At 40.2% G+C, this 23,394-nt stretch overlaps 1 protein-coding gene and 1 pseudogene across 10 annotated transcripts in view; both read left to right on the top strand.

Annotated features, from left to right (window-relative positions):
* The first annotated feature begins 1,980 nt into the window (after positions 1-1,980).
* The window catches only part of CHL1 (cell adhesion molecule L1 like), a 201,534-nt gene continuing 180,120 nt past the window's right edge, over positions 1,981-23,394 (top strand). For 3 of the 10 annotated variants that reach the window (XM_058726201.1, XM_058726192.1, XM_058726197.1), the window contains exon 1: positions 1,981-2,288. The gene's annotated coding sequence lies outside the window, so the exon portion shown is untranslated. Of the gene's footprint in view, positions 2,320-2,534; positions 2,666-3,159; positions 3,407-23,394 lie in introns of those variants that run through there. The other 7 variants (XM_058726203.1, XM_058726204.1, XM_058726194.1 and 4 more) reach the window with 4 other exon arrangements.
* LOC131509890 (large ribosomal subunit protein eL32-like) lies at positions 12,307-13,856 on the top strand (annotated as a pseudogene).

Below are 23,394 nucleotides of genomic sequence, written 5' to 3'. Positions count from 1 at the left end.
TGTGTGTGTGTGTGTGTGTGTGTACATTTATACATTATCCTATGTTATCCTTGGAGATAACATCTATGAGGTGTTTCTTGGACGTGGAAATTTAAATCATCTTCTCTTTTTCATTTCTTTAAAAAGGCTTACTTAGTTGCCTGAAATTCTCTGTTTTAAATATTGTTTTCCTTTGTTGGTTAACCATTTGTCTTCCTTCCTCCATTCCTTCTTCCCTTCCTCTTTCCTGCCTCCTTTTTTCCCTGTGTATTTTTCCCTATTTCCCTCGTTTCAGATTTACTTGATTGGGGTAAAATGTGTTGTGTATATACAGACTTCATGGCTGTCCCTTGTAAGCTTTGGACTTACTATTGGGCTATTATTTCCTCATTTATATGCAGTGTCAGAGACTCAGAAGTCCGTTGTTTCCTTTTGAAGAAAACTCATATTTAAGAATAGACACTTCATCTTTTTGTTTCAAGTATTATGCCTTGGAATCCTTAACACATTTTTGGATATTTGACTTAAAAAGAAGCAGGTAGCCTTGTTGAGTTTTCCACTGTATCCTAGCACCTTGAACACTAACTGATCAATACTAGGATCTCATTCCTTCTTTCCCTATATATCTTTTAATAATGATCTTAATGTCAAGCAAACAAATCATAGAGAAAAGGAGAGCTCTATGTTGAAGAGTATTCTGTTGGTCTGGCCAGGAATGAGTTCTGAATCTTTTGTTCAGAAAATGTTTACCCAGACGGTGCTCACCTTCTGAGATCAACTCAGCTTTTGTGTCTCCTTGACTTTGGAAGTGTTTCCCTTTATTTTCCCTGTAGGAATTTTATTCAATATTCTATCTTTGTTTCTACTTTACAAAACATGCCATGTGAATAATGATGCCCCGGGCAAAGAAATTACTACTCTAGCAGTACAATTTAAGCTCAGGACAAATCCTGCCCTCACTTGCATTTGCAATTTGCAATGCAGTCAGTAAGAATTGGGCCCACACAGGAACTGACAGAATCAGGGCTCCAAGGTTAGCAATTATTAAAGTTTAAAAGTCCATTAATTCATTTTCAAAATATTTTATTCAGTTGCTTCTGAAGCAGAATTCTGAATTGCCTTCCCTCTTGCTGCTACTATAGTGGTATCCAACTCTGAGGGGAGCTCACAGCTCTAAATGTCCTCATTGTTCAAGCACAAGAGGAGAACAAAACCCGACTGTAAAGTCAATCTTACTGCCTTAGTGGAGTAAAAATTAGAAGTCAATGATTCTCTTACCATCAAAGAGAACTTAAATTCAACAGAATTTTTTAAGTGGTATTGCGTGAAAAAAAAACCCCAACAAAAAAGATGTATAAATAACTTACTCTGCAAAAGCCTGTAACTTTTCCAAATCAATTTTGGAATCCTACAGTAAAATTTACATGCTTTGGTGGAATTGATAAGGGATCAGAAATGGCCTTTAACATTGGAAATGAGCACACCGGGCTTTCTTCTACCCTATAGTAGTGAATTAATACAGAATAGGTACGAAAAAAACTTTACGGAATAATGTGGTAAAAATACAGACCATAATTTTAAAAGTGGTTAACAGTGAAAGGTGCCCAAATTTATGTATGTAATAATTTGGCAGCTTACTGTAGTAGCATCTTTTGCAAATTAAATAGCAAGCCCCATCACACCTATAAATGGGGCAGGAAAGCAAAAAGAATATTTTTAATAGGTACATGGCACCACACCCTTCCAACATGCAGCGATGAGGGAAAACCAGACCGGCGACCCGTGTCTAGAATATGTACTGAGTGAAACCATCGGGAGGGGGAGGGCTTTTTTCTTTTTTTTTTTTTTAATTCTTTTTTGCAGATAAAAGGGACAGCGATCCTACCTCTTTTGACCATAAATGTTGAAAACGACGAGCGAAGTTTTGGCTTCGTCCCTTGCTTTTCAGCATGGAATACAAAGTCTTAAGCCTGTAGCTCTCTCCCTGTCCCAAGGGAGTGTGCTAAGGGAGGGAAAATAGGCGGCGTGGGTGAGGGGTGGCGAAGCAGAGCCGAGGGAGAGAGGAGAGGCGCTAGCCAGCCTCTGCCCGGAGGGCGTGGATCCCAGCGCAAGCCAGAACAGGTCCTGCGTTCTCGCGGCCACTGCCAGCAGCGGGCGGGGCCCGGCAGGATCTCCGCGGGCAGACTCGCGTGTGGATCAGCAGCGAGCAGCCGGCAAGAAACTCCCTTGGATCCGCTAGGAGCTGTTGGACCCTGCACGTCTCTCTCCCGCAGCAAGGCAGCTTGGGGGAGAAGTTTCCCCGAGGGAAGGTACGGAACCGAGCTAAGGCCGAACGCTCAGGTGTGCCTAGGTGGGGGTTAATTTGCATCTGTTTTGCTAGCCCTGCGGGTTCTCCCAGTTCGCCGGGTAGTCAACTCTCTGGGCGTGATGGAAGGCGGATTAAGGGTTTGCGGCTGGGAGGGGTCAACTCACTGTGGGTAGGAAATGGTGCGCAATCTGGGCTTCATCCTTGCCTAAAAGTGGGGTGGCCCGAGGTCCCTCAGCCCTAACCCGGGAAGAGACACCCCCTTTCCCAGCCCCGCCCCCTGGTGGCTGAGGCTGTATTCAAACACAGCTCTGGGTTATTCGGATAGAGTGAACCAGGTCCGCGAATCCTCCGGCTCCCACTTTCTCCTCCTGGTTACGGGTAGGTTGACCCTCGGTCTTTCTTCCAACCCTCCTCCCCTCAGTACTCCCTACCCCCTGGAGAGGATTCCAGACCCTCCCAGAGATTGCAGCCCTCTCTTTCCAGTAGGGGTTCGGAGGTCTAGCTGGGATTGGGATCAATCCTGGTCTCACTCTCCCCTGACCCGGACCATCTCTAGGGTCGTAGAGCATTTGTTCTCTTCCGCACCCCATTCCGCCCCTAGCTTGTTCCCATTCTCAGGGGAGAATCCCAGGTACTGGTTGGGGTTCTGTATACGCCGCCAGCTTGGAAAGGGAGCTCTGTGGACAGCAGGGTTAAGGGGGGCAAGGAAGCCGGGAGGTTCAGGACTTCCACCTCCCCAGACCACCGTGGGGGCTAGAAGCCAGGCCGGGGGCGTGGTTGCCATGGCTCCCTGGTAGCTGAGCCGGTGGAGCTAGAGATGCCAGTCACGGATGGTCCCTTCTTCCTCTTTGTGCCTCTCTCTCTCTCTCTCATTTTTTTCTTTTTCTTTCTTTCTTTCTTTCTTTCTTTTTCTCTTTTTTTTTTCTTTTTTTCTTTTGAGAGTATGCGTGGGGAGGGAGAAAGTGATTAATTTGGAGAGCAGGGATTGGAGCCGGGAAGCTGAGAGGCTGGGGGACGCCGGCCCCTTCATTCCCATTCCTCTTGCTCGCTGTGGGAGCCGCACTTTGGAATTCCAGCGAAAACCTGAGGGCCAAAGAAGCCGCTGCCGCGCGGGCCCAGGTACCCAAGCCCCGAGCCGCGCCCTGGGGCGAACGCGGGGTGGGGGTCCGGCTGTCAGCGAGAAGGCGGGCAGGGGATGGGGTGGAAGGCGAGCGGCGGAGGGCAGGTGTCTAGTAGCACAGCGGGGCTAAGCGAGGGGCGCTGGGGTTCAGCCCCGCCCTGGAGAACCTTTTGAGGGCACCCCCCCGCCCAAGGGCCGGCAAGTGGCCGCCTGGGCACGCGCGTGCGTGACGGCGCGCTCTCTGGAACGCCCGTGGTGAGGCGGGGGGCGGGGGGGGTGGGTTGGCATGTGCGCGTGCGCGCGGAGGTGGGCAACTGGTGATCCACCTGGGCTCACGCAAGGCAGAGTCTCTGGCGGCGCCTAGGTGGGTTCCAATTCCAGCTCCAACGTCTGTGATGTGTGATTTTGGACGAGCCATTTAACTCCTCCGGGCCTCGGTTTCCCCTTTTAAATAGTAACGATAATATCAATACCTTACTTTTTGGGTTTTTGCAGGACTGGAATGAGATAATCCAAGAAGATAGTTTAGCCTAGTGTTTAATGCTTAATAAGCACCTTAGTTTAGTTATGATGGGGTTACTGTTATTATTAATTAATCTTCAATTTATTTAGATAGGGTGCATTCTTATTTCTCCGCATCTTTATTTAAGACAAAGTACTGTGTTTTCTAATTTTGGAGGATACCGATGGATAATCAGTATTTCTGCCCCGTGAAACTACCTGCATAGCTCTGGAGTGCAGCAGATTGGAATATACAAAGTGACCAACTGCTGGTCAACATGGCTTGTCAGACGTTGTTGGAAAGAAAAACTTAGAAAGCTATTTGGGGAAACTTTTAGTGACAAGGAAAAGAAAGAGTTTATTCTAGAGCTTGTGTGTAAGATTCCATTTCATCTTTCATAGGCTGATGTTCTAGTTGGGTTTGTCTTAATTCCAGTCTCTTGTGATGGACCAGCCTCTGGCTTTCATAATTTAACTTGGTTCTAGAGTCTAGTGTCTAACCCAGCTTCCCTTTTTATGGCCTCAAGTGCTGCAGTGGATTTACTTCTAGTAATGGCAGAGCACAGTGTGTAATCATTCCTCACAAGCACCTGAATATTGTCAGTGAATAAATAGAGACAAATAGTTATTTCTTGGCAAGTGTGAGTATTGGCTATGGCAGTTCATTAAAAATCTCTTTCTGGGCAAGTGTTTACCCACATCACTGTAGAAGAGTAGGACTATCATGATTAATACATGTTTTTTTCAGTTTCTGCTCTGTTGCATCTATACTTACAGATGTGTTCCTTAAAAAAAAAAAAGCTGCAGGTGTTTATTGCTACCTCATGGTTTTATTAGGTGGTCTAACTAACCTAGTGATGAGCAAAACATTCCATGAACCTAATTGTGAGACTGACAGGATTTGATATTGTGCATAATATGTTTATTACCTTTAAGTTAATTAATCCCATTTACTGAATTAGCTTTAAATACATTTTAAAAATATCACTTACTTGTTAAAATGTAGGCATGTCTTGGTGGATCTGAAGGAAGTAAAACCGGACAGATGTCCCCATCCCCAAGTTCCTTATTTTATAAAATAGACCTCACCTTGGAAAATATTTGCTGGATAAACTGTAGTTTACTTTTGAATATTTTGAAGATAGGTTCTTTGACCTAAAATTGCTTTGTTGAAATAATTAGGCTGATTGCTATTTTTAGGGGGAATTAAGTAAGAGTAGTGATCAAGATTGATTTACAATTCTACTAGTTTTTTTTTTTAATCTCATAAAAGAAAATTAAGTAATAGAGGGGGCCGAATGTCATCAGATTTGAAGGAATGAGTGTCAGGAAGCCTTGTGAGTATCAGTTCAGATAGTAGAGTATTGCTTTAAGTTTGACTTTTGCATGACAACACCCTCTTCTTCACCGTGAATATGTCATCTTTAAAAGGTACCTTGAGGAATTAGTGTGACAGCTTGCCTGAAATTCATGTGATCATTTACATATTGTTTCCCTGGAGCCTTGGCATTAAATGTTTCATTTGTTGGAAATTATTTTGCCCTTTGATTTATGACAGCCAGCAGTGCCATGGAGCCTAATACATTGTAGAAACCAAAATTTGGCTTTTCACTGTTTTGTATTTTCCCCTAAAAATCTAAGCAGTGATGCATATGGATAGCTTAAGTTTGGCCAAAGACAAAGGGTAACATGGAAAATCATGACACATGTGTAGGTACTGAGTCCTGAATTTGGGAAGCTAATTGACATGCAAAGGTATAAGCTAGAGGAGGGAGTTGTCTCCATACTAAGGGTGTTTTCAATGATGTGCTGTATTATCTGATTCAATCAGTGTTGCTTGTTACTTTTTCAAACCGAGACCTAGAATACTATATTTTCAATTATGAACATTTTGATTACAGCTTCATTGTAACTAACTAATTTAGTCTGAAGAGAATGCAATTATTATGGTGATTTACATACAATATGCTAAGTTAACACAGCTAATGAGTGAAAGCATAATATTCTTTCTATTCATTCCTGGAAAAATATTGTGCTAAGCATTCTTTCAAAGAAAAGATTACATTATTCGCCAGCATTTTATGTCTACCTACAAGTAGGATTGGCATTGAGCCATTTTCTCTGCTATTGAAGTGAAATCTCTCACATTTTGGCGACTATGCCTCTCCCCCTCTTTGGGGTGGAAGGGAGAATGGAAACAATTCCCAATTTAATTAGATATGGTGCTTTCTCCTTTCTCTACATCTTTATTGGAGGAAAGATTCTGTATTTTCTAATTTTGGAGGCTGGTTAACACCTTAAACATTACTAATTACTGCAGTTTATGTGTGTCGCAATAGTGTAGTTAGTTAATTATAGCTTTCTCATTAGCACCATGTAGAGAATAATGAATTAACACATCCCTTTGATCGAAAGAACATCTAAGTTTATCTTCTGAGAATAAAAGTGTTATTGTGTTACCGAAAGTCACTATAATTTCCCCAAGAAACAAATTGGTTGGAATTCTCTAGCACTGGGATAGGAAGCTTGATGAATGAGTTGGATTGATCACAAACAAGAGGGAGTAGAGCTGTGGTTGCTTGGCAACCTAACATTATTCTGCAATTTCCTCTGGTATATTTATCCAGTAAACTAGAAAATTCTGTTTTGTTAACGAATGTTTTTAGTCAGTGCACAAATAGACCATAACTAATTGAGATTTTATGTATTGTGGATAAAAAATGATCCTGCTTACCTTCCTATTGTGTTTAGATAATGAAAATACAAAGAGAATGCATATTGTTTTCAGTTTGTAAAATCTTGTGTAAAAAATGTTATTTTAATTTTCATAATAGTTTGTTCCTACCAAAAGATTACAACTTGTTTATCTCTTTGGAAGTCAGATTATTAGGAGTGTGTGTGTGTGTGTGTTTATGTATTTATGTATTTATACACAATTTTTCAAGAAGAATCAGAGATAGAATTTGAACTGAGATGAATTCTTCCAAAATTGTGGTTTGTTGCTTGAACTGGCAATATAGGTAAATTGAAGAAGGTATAAATATCCAATCTGAGTGATACTAGCAGATGATGATAATAATAAATGTACTGAGTTTGACAGTTATAGACCTGTTCTCTGTTCTTTGACCAGAGTTTCTTTTCCTGGTGATCATAATCATTCTCCCTTCTGTTGCATCTCATTTTCACCATAGTTGCAAAGTAGGAGCTCAGCAAATCCATCATCTGCCCATCTTCTAATCTAACTCTCCCCAACTCCAGGGTTTGGGATAGAACACTTTGCTATTCAGCCTGTGAATTTTAGTGTGCATCAAAATTCCCTTCTCAGATCTTAACTTTCTTGAGGGAATACGTTCCATTTTATGCATCTCATAAACCTTATATTGTGTGGCACAGTGGGAAGGAAGCAAACTGGTGTGGTGGTTAAATGCACTGGCTATAGTAATCAGGCTGCCTGGGTTCAAAATCACAGTCTGCTAACTCCTTGGTATGTGGCCTTGGCTAAGTCATTTTAATCTAACACTGATTTCTTCTATGAGATGGAGGTTAATATACATGCCCAGCTTGTGTGTGTTATTATGAACATTATGTGGGGCAATCTATATAGACAGTTTAGTAGAACTTATTAAGCACTCAATGAATTCTGGCTTTTAATTATAATTATTATTATCCATCTATTCCATATTCAGTTTATGAATGGATAAAGATACAGAGATGTGCGTGTATACCTATGTATATGACTCAGTGTGAACCATCATCATGGCACAATCAAATGGAAAACTGTTGATACTTACATCAATTATGCACACATAGACTAATAGTGGTTGTTCCACATACTTGAAAGATTCTAAGAGTTCTGGTTCTCAGGCTTGACTGAAATGAGAATCACCTGGAGATCTTTGTAAAACTACCAGCCCAGATGAATCCCATCAGCATCCCTGGGGATGATGACTAAGACTTGTGGATTTTTGAAAGCTTTTGGTGATGGTAATGTACCTTGGGGTTGAGTACCACCAACATAGATTGGGGTAGACATTCTTTAACATCATGTTGGCCTGAGGCATGTTGGGCTTGGTGTTGTGAAATGAGGTTGGAAAAGAAAAAGAAAAAAAAAGCTTTGGCAAACCTCTGAGGTTTTTCTTACTAATCCCTTTGGTTTAAACAGCACTTTATTCTCTGAAGAGCTCAAATGCACTTTTCATTTACTGTGTATTATTTCATTTCTCAGCCAAATGTCTCTGTGAAGATGGTAGGAAAGAAGTCATTATCCTGATTTTGCAGATGAATGGAGTGAGCCCTACTGAAATTAGATGATTTGATTAGATTCATACGTTTCGAACAGACCCAGATAGCCAGATTCCTGTTACTTTCGAGTCTGGATGCTTCTGTGTTTTACCTCAAGTTTTCAAATAAGGGAGAGAGAATTATATTTTTAGGACTAAATGTGTAATAAAGGGATGCTAGAAATGTGAATTTCTACCTTGTTGTAATTACACACTGCAATGAAAAGCACATTTTTTTTTTCTAAAGAAGACTCTATTTAGGATCCAAACCCTGAACCTAGCCTACACATGTGTTTTGTTAGGAGTGTTTAAGAAATATTTCAGCCAATATGTAAAAACCAGGGATTTTACGTAAAAATTTGTATTTCTGATTTATCTTAAAAACCTTGATGTTCTTACAGTCTTGAACCTGAGTGTCCAGAGAGTGCTGTTGGCAGTCTTAAAGGACCCAGAGTTTTGTGTCTTCTCCGGGTAAAACTTGGTCTCTTCTTGTTCTTACTTTTATTTTTTTCTTATGTATAAATCATACTCAAAGGGGTTAATTGAAGGGGGTTTCAAGAAGCAACCACATCTTTTTAGACAGGCTTGAGAGAACTCAAAAAGGGCTGCTGAAGAGCTGCCCCTCATCCAGTGAGAGAGACAGTAGATGAGGGAAGTTACTAAGGAGGTGAGAGCAGTAGCCTAGGGAAAGGCCACCAGACAGGACCTGTGGCTTTTCGGAGAGAACCAGCCACGGTCAAGTGGGAGATGCAGATCTTCTCCTTTCTCAGAGTAGCCGAACCAACCAGAAGTCAGACGGCAGGGGAGCCTGATTGGTCTGCAGAGACTAGTTTCCTCTGCACAGAGGAGGATGGAGGAGGGTTGAGAATGGATTGGAATCTGGAAGGTTAATGAAGAACATTCAGCACACCTTGAAGCCTTAAAATGTATGGAACAAGGGGTAATGAGGAAGGAGAAGGTTTGAATTGCCAAAAGTGGAACAAAATGGAGAACCATTAAATGTGCATTCAGTACCATCTTCTCCCACTTTCCTTGGTTGTTGCTTTCTTTGCCCTTCTTTCATTTCCCTAGGTGGACATGCTCCCATTCAGAGGTAGGTTTCAGCTGCAGCCTCCAGACTTCCAAACAATTTTGTCCGTTCCCCTGCATATAATCTCCCCTTTCCAAGATGAGAGCTGATACAGCACAGACACTAATGCAAAAGGCTTATTATAGCCTTATGGTAGCAGGTTTGCATTTTTAGCAGAAGTTCTTCCTTCACAAAAGCTTTTGCTGTAAGTGGTAAATGTAAGACTAGTGATTGCAGATATTATGCCTGCGAAGGAGACACACCCTCAGATAACGGTCCAGCAACTTAAAGTCACTGTAACCTGGACATTTGAATCTCTGGAGCGGTACCCCTCTTCTTTGGCATAGTGGCAGTAGAGTGAAGAGGGTGAGGAAATAGATCGGGGGGTGGGGGGGCATTGATAGCCTATTGATAGGAAGCATTTGTGTTTCCTGGGGCTAAGGGGTGAAATCCACAGTGTAATAGTAGGTAAGGAAGGAAGGAAAATGTGGCTTTGTTTGTTTGTTTGTTTGTTTGTTTGTTTTGGTCATTCCATGTAGTTAGAATTGATTGTGAGTTCAGTTTGTCATCACATTGAAGACCTTTGCTAAAGAACGTAAAGGGACAGAATATCAGCTTATTATGGGATGTTTTGTGTACTGATGTGTTCAAAGGACACAACACATCTCATACATGCAAAATTGCAAGGAGAAGTGAATACTGACCTTTTCTAACATACTCAACACTATATTTCCATCTGTTCAGAAGATTACTTTGGAAGATTTCTATTAAAAAGAAAAGTTATTAATGTCTTACATTATTTGGGTGCTTTCAGTATTTTAGAGATTTTCTTTTTACCATATCTGATTTGATTTTTACAGTGATGTGCTGAACAAAAAGGAATAAATCGTTAGCCTGTTTTAAAAACAAACAAAAACAACTGTAAACAAACAAATACGGTCTAATAGCTGGTTAGGCAGTGGTGAAACCAGAATTAAGGCTCAGATATCCTGATTTGTACCCCAGCTCAATACCCACACTAGTACTTTTAGATTTTATTTGAGACACAAGAAAAATACGGTATAAATGAGTTTTTTTAAAAAGTTAATATGTAAACCGAAGGATGGAATGAGTTTAGGAGAAATAATGAAATCTTAACCAGTTATATTCCAAGGTTGAATGTAGCCATGGCCAAACATAAGGAGATTTGATTTTCCATAGCTTCTTTAATTCAATGATATATTGACTGATTGGTTAATTGATTATAGGTCCTATGAGATATTGACCAGTCATTTTAAAAAGCTTTTATTAAATAATTGCTTTATCCTACAGACAGACTAAGGCTGTGTGCCAGGCTGATGCTTAAATAGCTACCACCTATTAAATGTTTATGATATATTTTGCATTCTCTGCGTAAGTCATTTACGTGAAGTACTATTATTTGTTTTTTGTTTTTTTTTTCAGTTAAATTTTTTTTTAACGTTTATTTATTTTGAGGAACTGGGAGAGATAGAGCATGAGTGGGGGAGGGGCAGCAACAGAGGGAGACACAGAATCTGAAGCAGGTTCCGTGGTCTGAGCTGTCAGCACAGAGCCGGATGCAGGCTTAAACCCATGAACTGTGAGATCATGACCTGAGCTGAAGTTGGATGCTTAACCAACTGAGGCACCCAGACGCTCCGTGAAGTACTATTATTATAATGCCCATTTTGAGCTGGATGGCACAGACAGTCACCCCATGTGGCTTAGAACTGGCAGAGCCAGAAATCATCCGGACTGAAACTCAGAAGTGTCTGATTCCCAGCCCCAAGTCCCTAACTGCTACCTTGCACCCCCTTTGATTCTTTCATACACCATCAGCACCCTGTGTTAATTCAGGGTGTACTCTAGGTAGAGAGGCTTATAAACAAGAGAAATTTATTTCCTATATTTCTGGAAACTGGAAGTCTGAGGTCAGGGTGCCAGCATAGTCTGCTTCCTCTTGTGAGGGCCTTCCTCCTGGTTGACTTTTCATTGTGTCTTCACAAGAATGGCTGAAGGAGGACAAAGGAGCTCTCTGGAGTCTCAGGGAACGAATCCCATTCATGAGGGCTCCACCTCACTACCTAATTACCTACCAAAGGCCATACCTCCAAATAGTACCACTCTGGGATTTGGATCTCAACATAGGTATTTTGGGGGAAGCCACAACCATTCAGTCCTTTGCCTACCCTTTCTTTTCTCTCTAGGACTTCATTTCCCAAGTGTGCGGTGTTAGTGCCCCCTTGGTTAGCAGGATTCTCTATAGTCTATGGAGAATATTATATTTTCTATAACTATAGTCTTCATCAAAAGCTAGCATGTGTCCCTGTTGTTTATCCAAGTTTACCTGTACTGTGTCTTCATTATCTCAGTTAAACATGTGGAAGAGGAGATCTAAAGGATTCTTCTTAAGGTATGACATGAAAATGCATGCTTAATCCCAGGAATGGCAGCATTTAAAAAGACTATCCAAAAGCCTTAATGCAACAGATTAATTGTGAGGGGCTTCCATGTGAGCGATACACTGGGAGAGGAGGATGTTTGTATTCTCTCCAAAGTCTTGTCGTAAAAGCATTTGGTGCCTGACTCTTCCTGTCCCTGGGCACCAGTATATGTAAAATTCAACCTTTACCCTCCCCATAGCTTTTGCTTCCCCTCATTACCATTCTTCTGCTTGGCAGAAATGTTTCTGATGCTCTGTCATACTGATATGCATGGACTTCCCTCACATCTGGCTGTTACATGTAACCAATTACATTACATGGTTGGCATTTCGACAAAGGTGTGAGTATCTGCCACGCCAGATTAAGATAGGAATAGTTGACTATGGCACATGTCGTAAAGCAGCCTGACTCTTCTTAAAATGACACCAATCTTCATGATGGCACTATCTTTATTCACAGCTGTCAATTAAGGCTTTAGAATTAAAAAAAAAAAAAAAAAGAAAAATTAACCCTATCCTAGGCATGGTCAATATATTTGGGATTTTGAGAGGTATTTGATTTCTTGGTTTGGGGTATTTAGAAACAGATGTTATTACTTTCTTTTAATGTGCAAAATATAAACAGTGTTTGTATTTTCAGATACTAAGGAATTCCCATTTTTTTGTGTGTAATAGAGGCAAAAATGTTTGCTTTTTGCTTTGCCTAGACAGTTCTCATTTCCTTGGACATGGGAAATGGATTTGTTGTAGGGCTTTTGTTGGACCCATGTCTGCTTCTCTAGAGCACAGTACTTGGCTTCTCAAGAAATATATTCATTTTTGTGTTATAAATCCAGAGACTTACTAAACTTGTTCTGTAAAATGTATCTGATGACACAGTGGAGAATTCATTGGATTAAAACATCTAAGGCATTATACAATGGCAATAAATTGTAACATGGCCCACAATTGTAAGCAAACAAAGAAAAATAATAACAATTTTAACATCTATACACTGCACCAGAATGAATAATAGGCTGTTTGGATTATTTTTTATTATTGGCTAATTTGAGATGGATACTATTTTTCTATAAAGGAGATCTGAGTGAATGGATAAAAATAGAAAGCCCAAATAAAGGTGTTTAAATTTGACCTTGATTCAATTTTGCTTTGTAACGTCTAGCAATTAATTCTCAGTGGTGCTAGATTTCAAAGGGTATCAACAGACCACCTTTCCATGCATAGAAGCATCTGCATGTAATTGACTTGGGCTGCATTTTTTAAGATAGTTGACTTGCTTGAAATAATACTAAAGGACCACCAATGAGCAATTCGGATTCAACTCATGTGCTTTTGTGAGTCAGGTTCAAATAAACTGGATTTGACCTTAACCACTAACCCCTGAAAAAGGGGCTGGCAGTCATCACAGTGAATGCCATCCAATTATGTATAAAAATTGATATGAGTTCTCTCTTCCTCTGCGCTGCCTGGGGAGCTAGCAGCCATCTCCTGCTCGGCACCATGGCTGCCCTCAGACCTCTGGTGAAGCCCAAGATCATTAAAAAGAGGACCAAGAGGGACGCCTGGCTGGCTCACTTGGTAGAGCTTGCGACTCTTGATCTTGGGGTTGTGAATTCGAGCCCCATGTTGGGGATAGAGCTTAATTAAAAATAAAATATTTTACTTAATTACATAAATGAAAAGAGGACCAAGTAGTTCATCCAGCACCAGTCAGACCAATAGGTCAGAATCAAGCGCAACTGATGGAACCCCAGAGATGTTGATAACAGGGTGTGCAGAAGATTTGAGAGCCAGATCTTAATACCCAACATTGGTTAAGGGAGCAACAGGAGAACAAAGCACATGCTTCCCAGTGGCTTCTGGAAGTTCCTAGTCCACCATGTCAAGGAGCTTGAAGTGCTGCTGATGTGCAGCAAATCTTCCTGTGCAGAGACTGTTCACAGTGTCTCCTCCAAGAACCTCAGAGCCATTGTGGAAAGAGCAGCCCAGTTGGCCATCAGGGTTGCCAGTCCCAATGCCAGGCTGCACAGCAAAGGAAATGAATAAACAGCTTCTGTGCATGTTGTACTTGTATTAGTAATATCATGACACTATTACAAAAATGATATGAGTCGTTTGAATTGGAAATTGACCTCTATACCTAAAACCTCTTTTGGAAAACTTGCTTACTTCCTCTATTTTCCTGTTTCACCAGCTGTAAACTGAGGACAGAAACATTTACCACTGCCTCCCAGTGTTGGAGGATTAATGAGCTAATATTTGTAAAGTGCTTTGAAGATAAAAGTGCCAGCTATTATTATTACTAATAAACCATTTTTCTCCATGGTAATTTTGGACAGCAGCCATTAAAAACTCATTACTGTATTTAACAGTAAAACAATCTGCTACAGCCCTGTATTTACTGCCTCAATTAAGCATGCATTCCACTTCCTTTGCCCCTCAAAATTCAGAGCTGATGAGGACTGACAGAAAGGTGTATGTTGTTATTTCCCAAGTTCATTTAAATAATGGGTTTAACAGACTGGATGCTTATAGTGGAGAGTAGGTAGATGGTTTCTGCTGAAAACCAGACTATGTCCTTAACGGGAGGCTAATTTGGCTGTGCATTTGGTTCTGTGCCCTATGAAGGGAATGGAGTGCCTACTTCTGGGTTTTTATTCAACTGGATTCACATCACAGTTACTGCCTTTGAAGATTGTATTCCAGTGTCCTTAGGGTTGTTTCAAACTGGTTCCATGAATAAAGTACGTTTATTTGAGTAGTCGTACGTGTGTGTGCACACATGGTGGAGAGCAGGCCAGGGTGTGTGCTGTTTCTGACTGATGCTGAAAATGAAGTAGAAAACTGAAGTAATGATGCAGCTACTTCCAGTCCACAAATACTGAAAAATAAAAATGGAGGTCTTGAATTATGCAGAGCAGTTCATTAATTTGTAATTAGCGTGTTGTATTAAATTTCTTCAATACTAATTTATTTTGATCTATGTAGATGTCCTAAAATACTGAATGGCATTTCTCACCTATTGCCAAAACGATGCTCATTTTCCCCTATGCTGTTGTACTACTGCAGATAAGAGTAAGAGATTTAAAATAAATTAGTGATTAGAATGACAAGTAAATTTGAAGTGTACTCAATAGCTACCTCCAGTGTCTAAATCCTAAACTAATATATAAAAGTTGAATGAAGAGGCCTCATAGCAACCTGAATTCACTGAATTCACTACCAGCATTTTCGTATGGAAAGATCTGTCTCAGTGAGTACTTACTCTTAATTTAGAACCATTCTAATAAGCATAACGCTCTGTTTTATTTTAGTGGATGACACATATACATTGCAAGTTAGAACAGATGATGGAAATTTTGCAGATTCGTTCACAGACAAAAGAAGTTACAGCTAGCATGTCCTCAGCAAGAGAGGAGAATGGAGAGGCTGGAAAAAGGCAACTCAGAAATCATGATGGCTCTATGTGTGGTCCTGAGTCATTAAGAAGTTACTACAAAATAGTTTAAACTAAAAAATATTTTGGTATATCACCTATAGGTATATAAATCATTAATTTGAAAATCATGTGAAATCATCTTTCATACTGACCTGTTTAAGAATGTTACATATAAATACAAAACAGCAATATTAAATTCCCCAAACCTCTTACAAGATGTTCTTCTAGAAGCAAGGCACTAATAACTGTCCAAGGTACTATCGTTTGGAGATAAGATTTCGCATTGCAAGCGTGTCATAATGTATTTTTTTTTATTACTATCACTTAGGGAGGCCATGCTTTGTAAATACTATCACCATTCCATTGACTTCTGAAATTGAGCTCATGCTATTTTCATCATTTATTTTTGTTGAATTGTGCATGGGGAATTCACCATATGGCTTTAAACTGTTTAAGACCTCAGTAGGAATGTGCTTTGCATATGAGATTCTTGGGGGAAATACACAAGTTGCTTATCGTTTGGAAGAAAAGTACCTGGAGACTTATGTGTAGCTAAGAGGGAAAATGATGAAAAATTAGTTTGAATTGTGACTATGTAGCAATTTATGTAAAATGTAAAGGGACACTGTCGGGTTATCTTTTGGCACATTATTAACCCGTAACTTAAACATCAATTTTATAAATTGCTTTTGTGGGTCATGCTTTTGTGGATTAGGAACTCAGGGAGGGCTAAGGTGGTGACCTACCTGGTGACAACCGGGGTGACATGGTGTTCAGATGGTGGCTTGGCCAGGCTTCCCTAGTGGCCCCAAGATGGCTTCACTTGCATGTCTGGTGTTATGCACATTCAAGCAGAACTGAGTTCTGTTGGGCCCCTCTTTGACCTCTGTTTCTTTTCATGTAGCAAATGGTCTTTCCTCTGGTCTCTCAAGTAGGTCATTAGACTTCGTACATGATGGCTCAGCACAAGTCCAAGTTAGAAGATTGTTGGTTCTTGTAAAGACTAGGCCTGAAGCAGGTTCAGCCTCCCTTCCACTGTAGTCCCAACAATCAAACACCAGACTCTTTAATAAGATAATTCTCTTTAATAAGAGAATTATTAAACCCACTGTGATACCATTTACTCACCACATGACTGATACCAAAGTGGAAGAAAACATGGAACAGGTAGAACAATGCTGTGCCCCAGAGGGACACTCCTTTCTCTTCCTACTTCCTAGATCTCTTAACCGCAGGAGAATACACGACTTTGAGAAGGGAATGTGACACAAGAGTGAACTTTGGCTAGCCAGAGGCCCCCGTGCCTGGAGGGAGAGAGAATAGAAGTGAGAGGCTGTGCGGTGAGTTAGGTGAGGACACTTCAGGCTCAGATTCCTTAGTGGGATGGGCTTTTCTGATGCTCTTTATCTGTCATCTGTTTGCATTTATCCTAACTCTTTTCCATTCATCTCGGAAGTGGGTTGGCCTCAGGAAAACTAAGGGTACCCCAGCAGAGTCAGAAGGGCCATGGTGAAACTCAAATGCTAGGAAACGGAGTTGACTACTTAGATTGCACAAGGCACTAGGCTTGAGGAGGGAAGGAAAAGAGCCTCTCCGTTTCCTTCTATTTATCTGTCATAGCCTCTAACAAAAAAGGAAGCAGGCTTCATGCACCAAAATGATGATTGTGCATTTGGCTTCAGCCTTTCTTTACCTGTAACTTCCAGAAGCAGGATTGTAATGGAAAGGGGACTAACAGGTGACAAATACTAACATTATTCTCCTATCTTCCTGCAGTGCTTTGCGAGCACAGAGCAAGAAGCAGGTCAAGAATATACAGCAAGGGAGCTGTCTTGGGCTGTTTCTTTCTCTTCAAATGCTCACGGATAATGGATGGAGAACAACTACTGCGGTGCCTGATACGGGTTCAATTTGTGTTCTCAATGCCTCTACTTCTGTCTTTCCTCACACCCTCCCATCATATTCTTCCTGCTATGGCATGCCATTTTTCTCTCAGTGCTTGGGAGCCATGCATACTATTATTCTTCCACCTCTGTTACATTATCCCACCCTTCTGATAAACATGAGTGGATGTTTTTCTCCTGCAGTCTTGCCAAAAGCACTTACAGAGTATTGCACTATATTTGTCATATTTCAAAAACTCTTTCAGCAGGCAAAATGCAATATATGTAACTCTAAAGTGCTATGGTATGGTGAATTTAATTCTATATTGCTAATGTTGGCAATTGCCTTTAAATAAGAGGCACACATAGATATGATTTAATGTGACGTTTATAAAAACAAGGTGCTTAAGCAAGGTGGGTATTAATCCTGTTCAGAGAGGTTAAAGGAACTCATGTTGTCTGATTTTGTCTTAAGGTATTGCAATGACAAATCATTTAGCCATTGGTAAAATGTTTCCTTGTTCAGAGAATGTAAGATTTTAGATGATACCACCTGTAAAGTCGTATTAAAAACTGTTGGGACTGTTGAAACACAGGCAATCCTCAGAATTTTTCTGTGGTTTCTTTTGTTCTAGCAAAATACATTTTTACTATAGCAAAGAGCACCTCTTGGCCAGTCTTGCTTTAGCAGTTTTCCATCTGTCCTGTGCATCCTTTCTCTACTTTTAACTGACCACAAAGCCTGCTTCACCTTTCTCCTTGACACAACGAGACTTATTTCTCATGAACTATTCTGGATAGTTCCTTGTTCAGCTTTTGAATCATTAGACCACTACAGCCTCCCTCTCCCTGGATTTCTGCCTTTTGTAACTATTCTTGTCCACTAAGGTCTAAATGTCACTGTTAAAATCCCCTTTCTCGCTTGTCACTTTGACCATGATGTCGCTTACTTCCCGAAAATTTCCCCTGGTTCCCCACTACTTTTCAGGCCAAGTTACTGTCACACTTGGTTTCCACATTCAGCCGGACTCAGCCTTCATTATTCCCTTCTACTTTCCTGTATCCTTAGAGACCTGTCCTTTTACCCAATAGCTTGCTGTTCCTGCCTTCTTAGCACTCCTGTCTTCCCAGATAGATTTCCTGCTGTTCTTTCTTCTTGTAATAACCGGTCACTCATTCATCTCCCATTCTCTGAGACTACCTGAAATACACCATCTTCAGTATTTTTGTCATAATTTACTTACATTTTTAACGGCACATTAAAAAAAATATGTTGCCTTAAGCTGGAGGTTTTATTTCATTACTGTAAACGAAACCCCAGTGTCAATGGGAAACAAGAGAGGTAACTACAAATGTTAAAACAATAAAAACAGTCCAAGGTCATTAAATGCTAGCTAGCTAGTGTTGCCTGCCCATGGTTCCAGGTTGCCTCCATAAAACAGCAAGATTAGTAAAGTTAGTGTTGTTAGTGTTATATTAGGACCTCCTGGAGACTCCTACTTTTTTGTACAGTCAGAAGGATTACAAGAGACTGCAAAGGGGATGTTCACTTAGGTCATCCGAAAGGACTTCTTAAGATCACCGCAGGACTGAGAACAGTGTCTGGGACATGCAGCCCAATTCAAGGAGGGTGAAGACATCCCTTAGAAAAACTCAACACACTTCTATGCCTTTATCCTATGACGTTCCCGCATTTAACCATTAGATGAAAATTTGTGAAGTTCTTGCAATGTGAAAATCTCTCTGCTGGATGGATGAATTCCAAGATGAATCAGATACAGTAGCTGGCCTGAAGATGCTTGCAGTTACCACTGAATATATGCCCACAAAATAGTATTAGTGTTAACATCTATGCGGTTTTTGCAGTCTGACACTCTGAAATGTTACAAACCTCCAGTATAATTAAGGACAGGTACTCAAGTACAATGTAAAATAGAGGACCAAAAATGCCACAAGGAATGTATAGACAGTATATGATCAGAACAGGAAAGATTACTTCCAGTTTATGCACTATTAAAAGTGTCAGGGAAGAGGTAGGATTTGAAAGACAAGGAAGAAATTCCATTGAAATTACCATTTCTCTGTAGCAAAATAAATGTGCAAGCCCTAATTAATGAGCAATTAATTTTTAGCAGGATTTATTACACTGTAATCTTGTGCTGTAAGAGAAAACCTTCTTGTGTGATAAAATGTGATTTGATTACCTTTCTCAAGTTCTGAAAGGCTTATTTATCCATGTATTATATAAAACAGGAGCCCTCCCTAATTTGGCATAGGCTTAGAGAAAGCCACACCTAGGTGGAAGATGGGTACCTTCACCGTATTTCTATTTTAGGGAGCCAACCTAATACCTGCTTGATTGGGAAGTCAGGGGATATGGACATCCAGAGCCATCATAGGGATGTTTGAGTCCTATGACCTTGGGATGTGCTTTTCAGTTCTGAGGTGACCAGGAAATCAGAGGTTCCCAGCAGAAAAGCACAGCACTTCCCTGGCCATTCAGGTGCATTAATTTCTCCTTTATGTCTCAGTGCGCTGCCAACTCTGTGCTCTGTGGTCCCTTCTAGGACCTGGTTCTCAGTCCTAGAAGGTCAGATAATGCAGAGAAGGCTGTCGTGTGGTTGGTTCTCTAGACTTAATATGCTTGTGAAATGAAGAAAAGGGAAAAAATAAAGGAAAGTAATGATATGGTCATCAAATATTAAGAGCTGATGATGAAATACCAGGATTTTTTAAATTGTTTGTGTAAGAGTCATCCATTTTTCAAGTGAAAATATTTTGTGCTTTTCTTAGAGACTTGAGCCCATGTGGTACATTACAAATATCACTTCTAAAATTTTTTTCATTTAACAATTTTTAAAGTTTTATTAATTTCAGTAATCTCTAAACCCAACATGGGCTTTGAACTCATGACCCCCCAAGATCAAGAGTTGCATGTTCTTCAGACTGAGGCAGCCAGGCACCCCTCCTTTTTGTTTTCTTATTAGCCATACTAACACTTACATAATCGACTTCTTGAATCTTTTATATATTGCATTTTAATTACATCAGTAATTTTAAAAAAGGTAGGGAAATGAATATCCACAGTATTACTTAGTGATGAATGTTCTTGCTTCCGATAGCATCTTGTATAATGCATTCTTCTCTTTCATGACTGTGGGTATTTCATTAATACCTAGAAATACAGAAAATATAACTTTTTAAAGTTCATTAGGAGAAAGCATAGTGTGTTAGTAGAGTTGAAAAAGCAATAGTTGCAGTGATATGAAATATCCTGGCTTTATTTTCTGAACTTACTCCTTACAAATGTTAATCATGTGCACCTAGTCAGTGACAGTGACAAGGCATATAGACAGAGACTATAAAGTTGAGAATTTGAACACATAGCATGTGTTCATATACATAACATACATGTACATAACTGCTCTTTTGTAAATCCACATAACCTCACTTATGCTGAATTCACTGTCTTAGGGTCTGCTTTCTCAGCAAGCATGTATCAGCAAAATGAAAACCTTGTAAAATTGTCATGGATTAGCTTATACCACTGTATGTTTGTTAAGTGCGAAAAGTGACATTTATTTCTCGGCCTCATACTAAGTGACTAATTATAAAACCTTGCTGTGCATTGAAGCGTAACTCTCAAAAGCTTTACAACTTGACTTTTGACAAAGATGCCATTGCCATCTATTGAAATGATGCAATAGTGAAGTTTACTCGCGTTCGCCATTTTATGAATTAGAAGTTTTGTTTTTTTTTTTACTTTCCGCATTTCTACTCATTTTTTATTTGGCTCCATGAAATAGTCACCATCATATTTGTCAACTTCCAGCCTAAAGCTTTGGAAATTGGTATAATGAATGTTCTAAATGGGCATAAATGTCTTTAGAGATATTTTAACCCCCAAGAATGTGAGATCTGAGTCCTACCTGCCAAAATATGGCAGAAAATATAAACAAAAAAATTATGTTTAAAAAAATAACACCGTATTTAGAGGAATAGCACTAATGAGATAGTATTTTAAGACTCAGGAGTGCTTGGCTGGCTCATTCACTGGAGCATGTGACTCATGATCTCAGGGTTGTGAGTTCAAGCCCTATGTTGCGTGTAGAGATTACTTAAAAATAAAATTTTTTAAATACATGAAGAAAAATCCATGACTAATGGTACTGTTTTGAATTGAGGTATTGTGGGGAAAATAGTATTACTGGAGCTTGAAGCTTTGGCTCTTTGAGGGTGTGTGGCAGAATAATTGTAAAAACTGCAGTTTGTTTTTATTGATCTGTTTTGAATCCACAGTTGACTTTTCTATATGACAGTTGAAAAGAATCTTCTTACTTTTTGTGTATTCTTTTTTTTTTTTTTTTTTTTTATTTTTTATTTTTGGGACAGAGAGAGACAGAGCATGAACGGGGGAGGGGCAGAGAGAGAGGGAGACACAGAATCGGAAACAGGCTCCAGGCTCCGAGCCATCAGCCCAGAGCCCGACGCGGGGCTCGAACTCACGGACCGCGAGATCGTGACCTGGCTGAAGTCGGACGCTTAACCGACTGCGCCACCCAGGCGCCCCTTGTGTATTCTTTTTAAAGTGTCCATGAGAAGGATGAAAATGAATACTCTGGTAAAGCAGTTGAGAGTGAATTGTGAAATAATGTACCAGAATAGCCTCTGTACCCTAAGATAGTCAACATATAACAGATCTTTCCATAAATAAACATAAAATAGTTTGTGCTGATAGATGCCTGGAATAGTAAGATGTGGATTTACCAGAAGCGTTGGAACTTCATATTTCTCTATGACTCTTAACTGACCATAGGTATCGACAATATATTTGGGAGGCTTATTTCTCCAGTAGGCATAATATGCCATTGGACACTCAAGGAACACTGCTGGGGGCAACCTTTGACATTGACAAAGTGGAACATTTGGGAAAGGATTGCTAAATACGGCGATTCATACCCAGAGAACTAGCATTTTGCCATTTGCTAGCATTTTCCTAATTTGGCAGTGGTTTCCAGATGCCACACCCAGATCTCTCTCTCTCTCCCTTTTTTTTTTTTTTTTATAGCAATGTTGATTTATGGAAATGTTTTGATAGAGGCTTAAAAGTTAACACCAAATTCAGCAGTGCAGAAAGACTCCAAATCATATTCTTCTTTTTTGTCAATATTTTCACTAGGGCAATGTCAGATATTAAATCACCTAGAATTAGTTATGTGCCATTTCAGCAACCTTTTGTGCGCAATCTGCTCCAACCTGTTTGTGCTGATTAGCAGTTTAAAAAGTCTGCAGAGGAAGGGAATTTTCAGTAGCTTCCCCGCCCCCCGCCCCCCACCCCAGCCCTGTGTGCACTGGGGAAGGAATTACCTTCTGTGCAACTCCTGAATAATTTTGTTGACCAGATTCATGCTAGAAAAGAACAGTATCAGAAAAAATTTATACCTATGGGTCTGAAGCTATGCTCCCAGATATAAGAGAGGGAAAGAACCAGTGACTCGAAGTGAAGTGTGTGTGTGTGTGTGTGTGTGTGTGTGTGTGTGTAGCTCTGACTCCAAGGAGTCATTCATTCATTCATCAAATATTTATTGAGCTGTTTATAAATCCCAGGCACTGTGCTAAGCATTAAAATGAAGATAAATTCCCTGCCTTCCAGAGTCTACCATTACTGAGAATGTCAGCCAATAAATAAGTAAACAAATAAAATCATTAGAGGAAAGAAACAAAGGATTATGATAGAGAAAAATGAAAGGAGGAACTTACTTTTAGAAAGGCTTTTCTGAGAAGGTGACTTTCAATCCAAGCCAGAAGGGGAAGAAGGCAAACAGGAAAAAAGCCAGGAGAGCAGGGTTCCAGGCAGAGGGGCAGGGAGCGGAAAGGCGCTGTGGAAGGCAGGAATTTGGCATGGTCTAGAGCTGACAGAAGGCTAGAAGCTGGAGTGCAGGGAGCTTGGGAGAGATTGGCAAAGGTAAGGTTAGGGCAGATCCTGTGAGGCTTTACAGGTCACGGATAAGAATATGAATTTAAAGCGCACTATAGGAACTTCAAAGGAATCCAAGCAGTTCAAGCAAGTTGATCTGATTTATGTTTGTAAAAAAATCACTTTAGCTGTCGCATGAGGAGTGGATTGCAACAGAGAGCAGGACCAGTTGGTATTCCACTTGGGGAATGAGAACAACTTGGACTTGAACTAGGGTGTGATAAAGGGGATTTGTGAGACTGTTTATTGTACTTTTAATAAGATGATATGGGTGGTTTGGGGATTGTTGTGAGAAATAGCACACAGCCCCTGCAGGCAGGAAACCTACATAGGAAACAACCAAAGAATATGGAGTTGTGAGAAGAAGAGGTTTAAGATACGTGTTTCCATGCTGC

This window comes from Neofelis nebulosa, chromosome 4 (assembly GCF_028018385.1).
Source record: "Neofelis nebulosa isolate mNeoNeb1 chromosome 4, mNeoNeb1.pri, whole genome shotgun sequence".
NCBI lineage: Eukaryota > Metazoa > Chordata > Mammalia > Carnivora > Felidae > Neofelis > Neofelis nebulosa.
The sequence above is the reverse complement of the archived record's forward strand: the minus strand, read 5'-3'. Positions and strand labels throughout refer to the sequence as shown.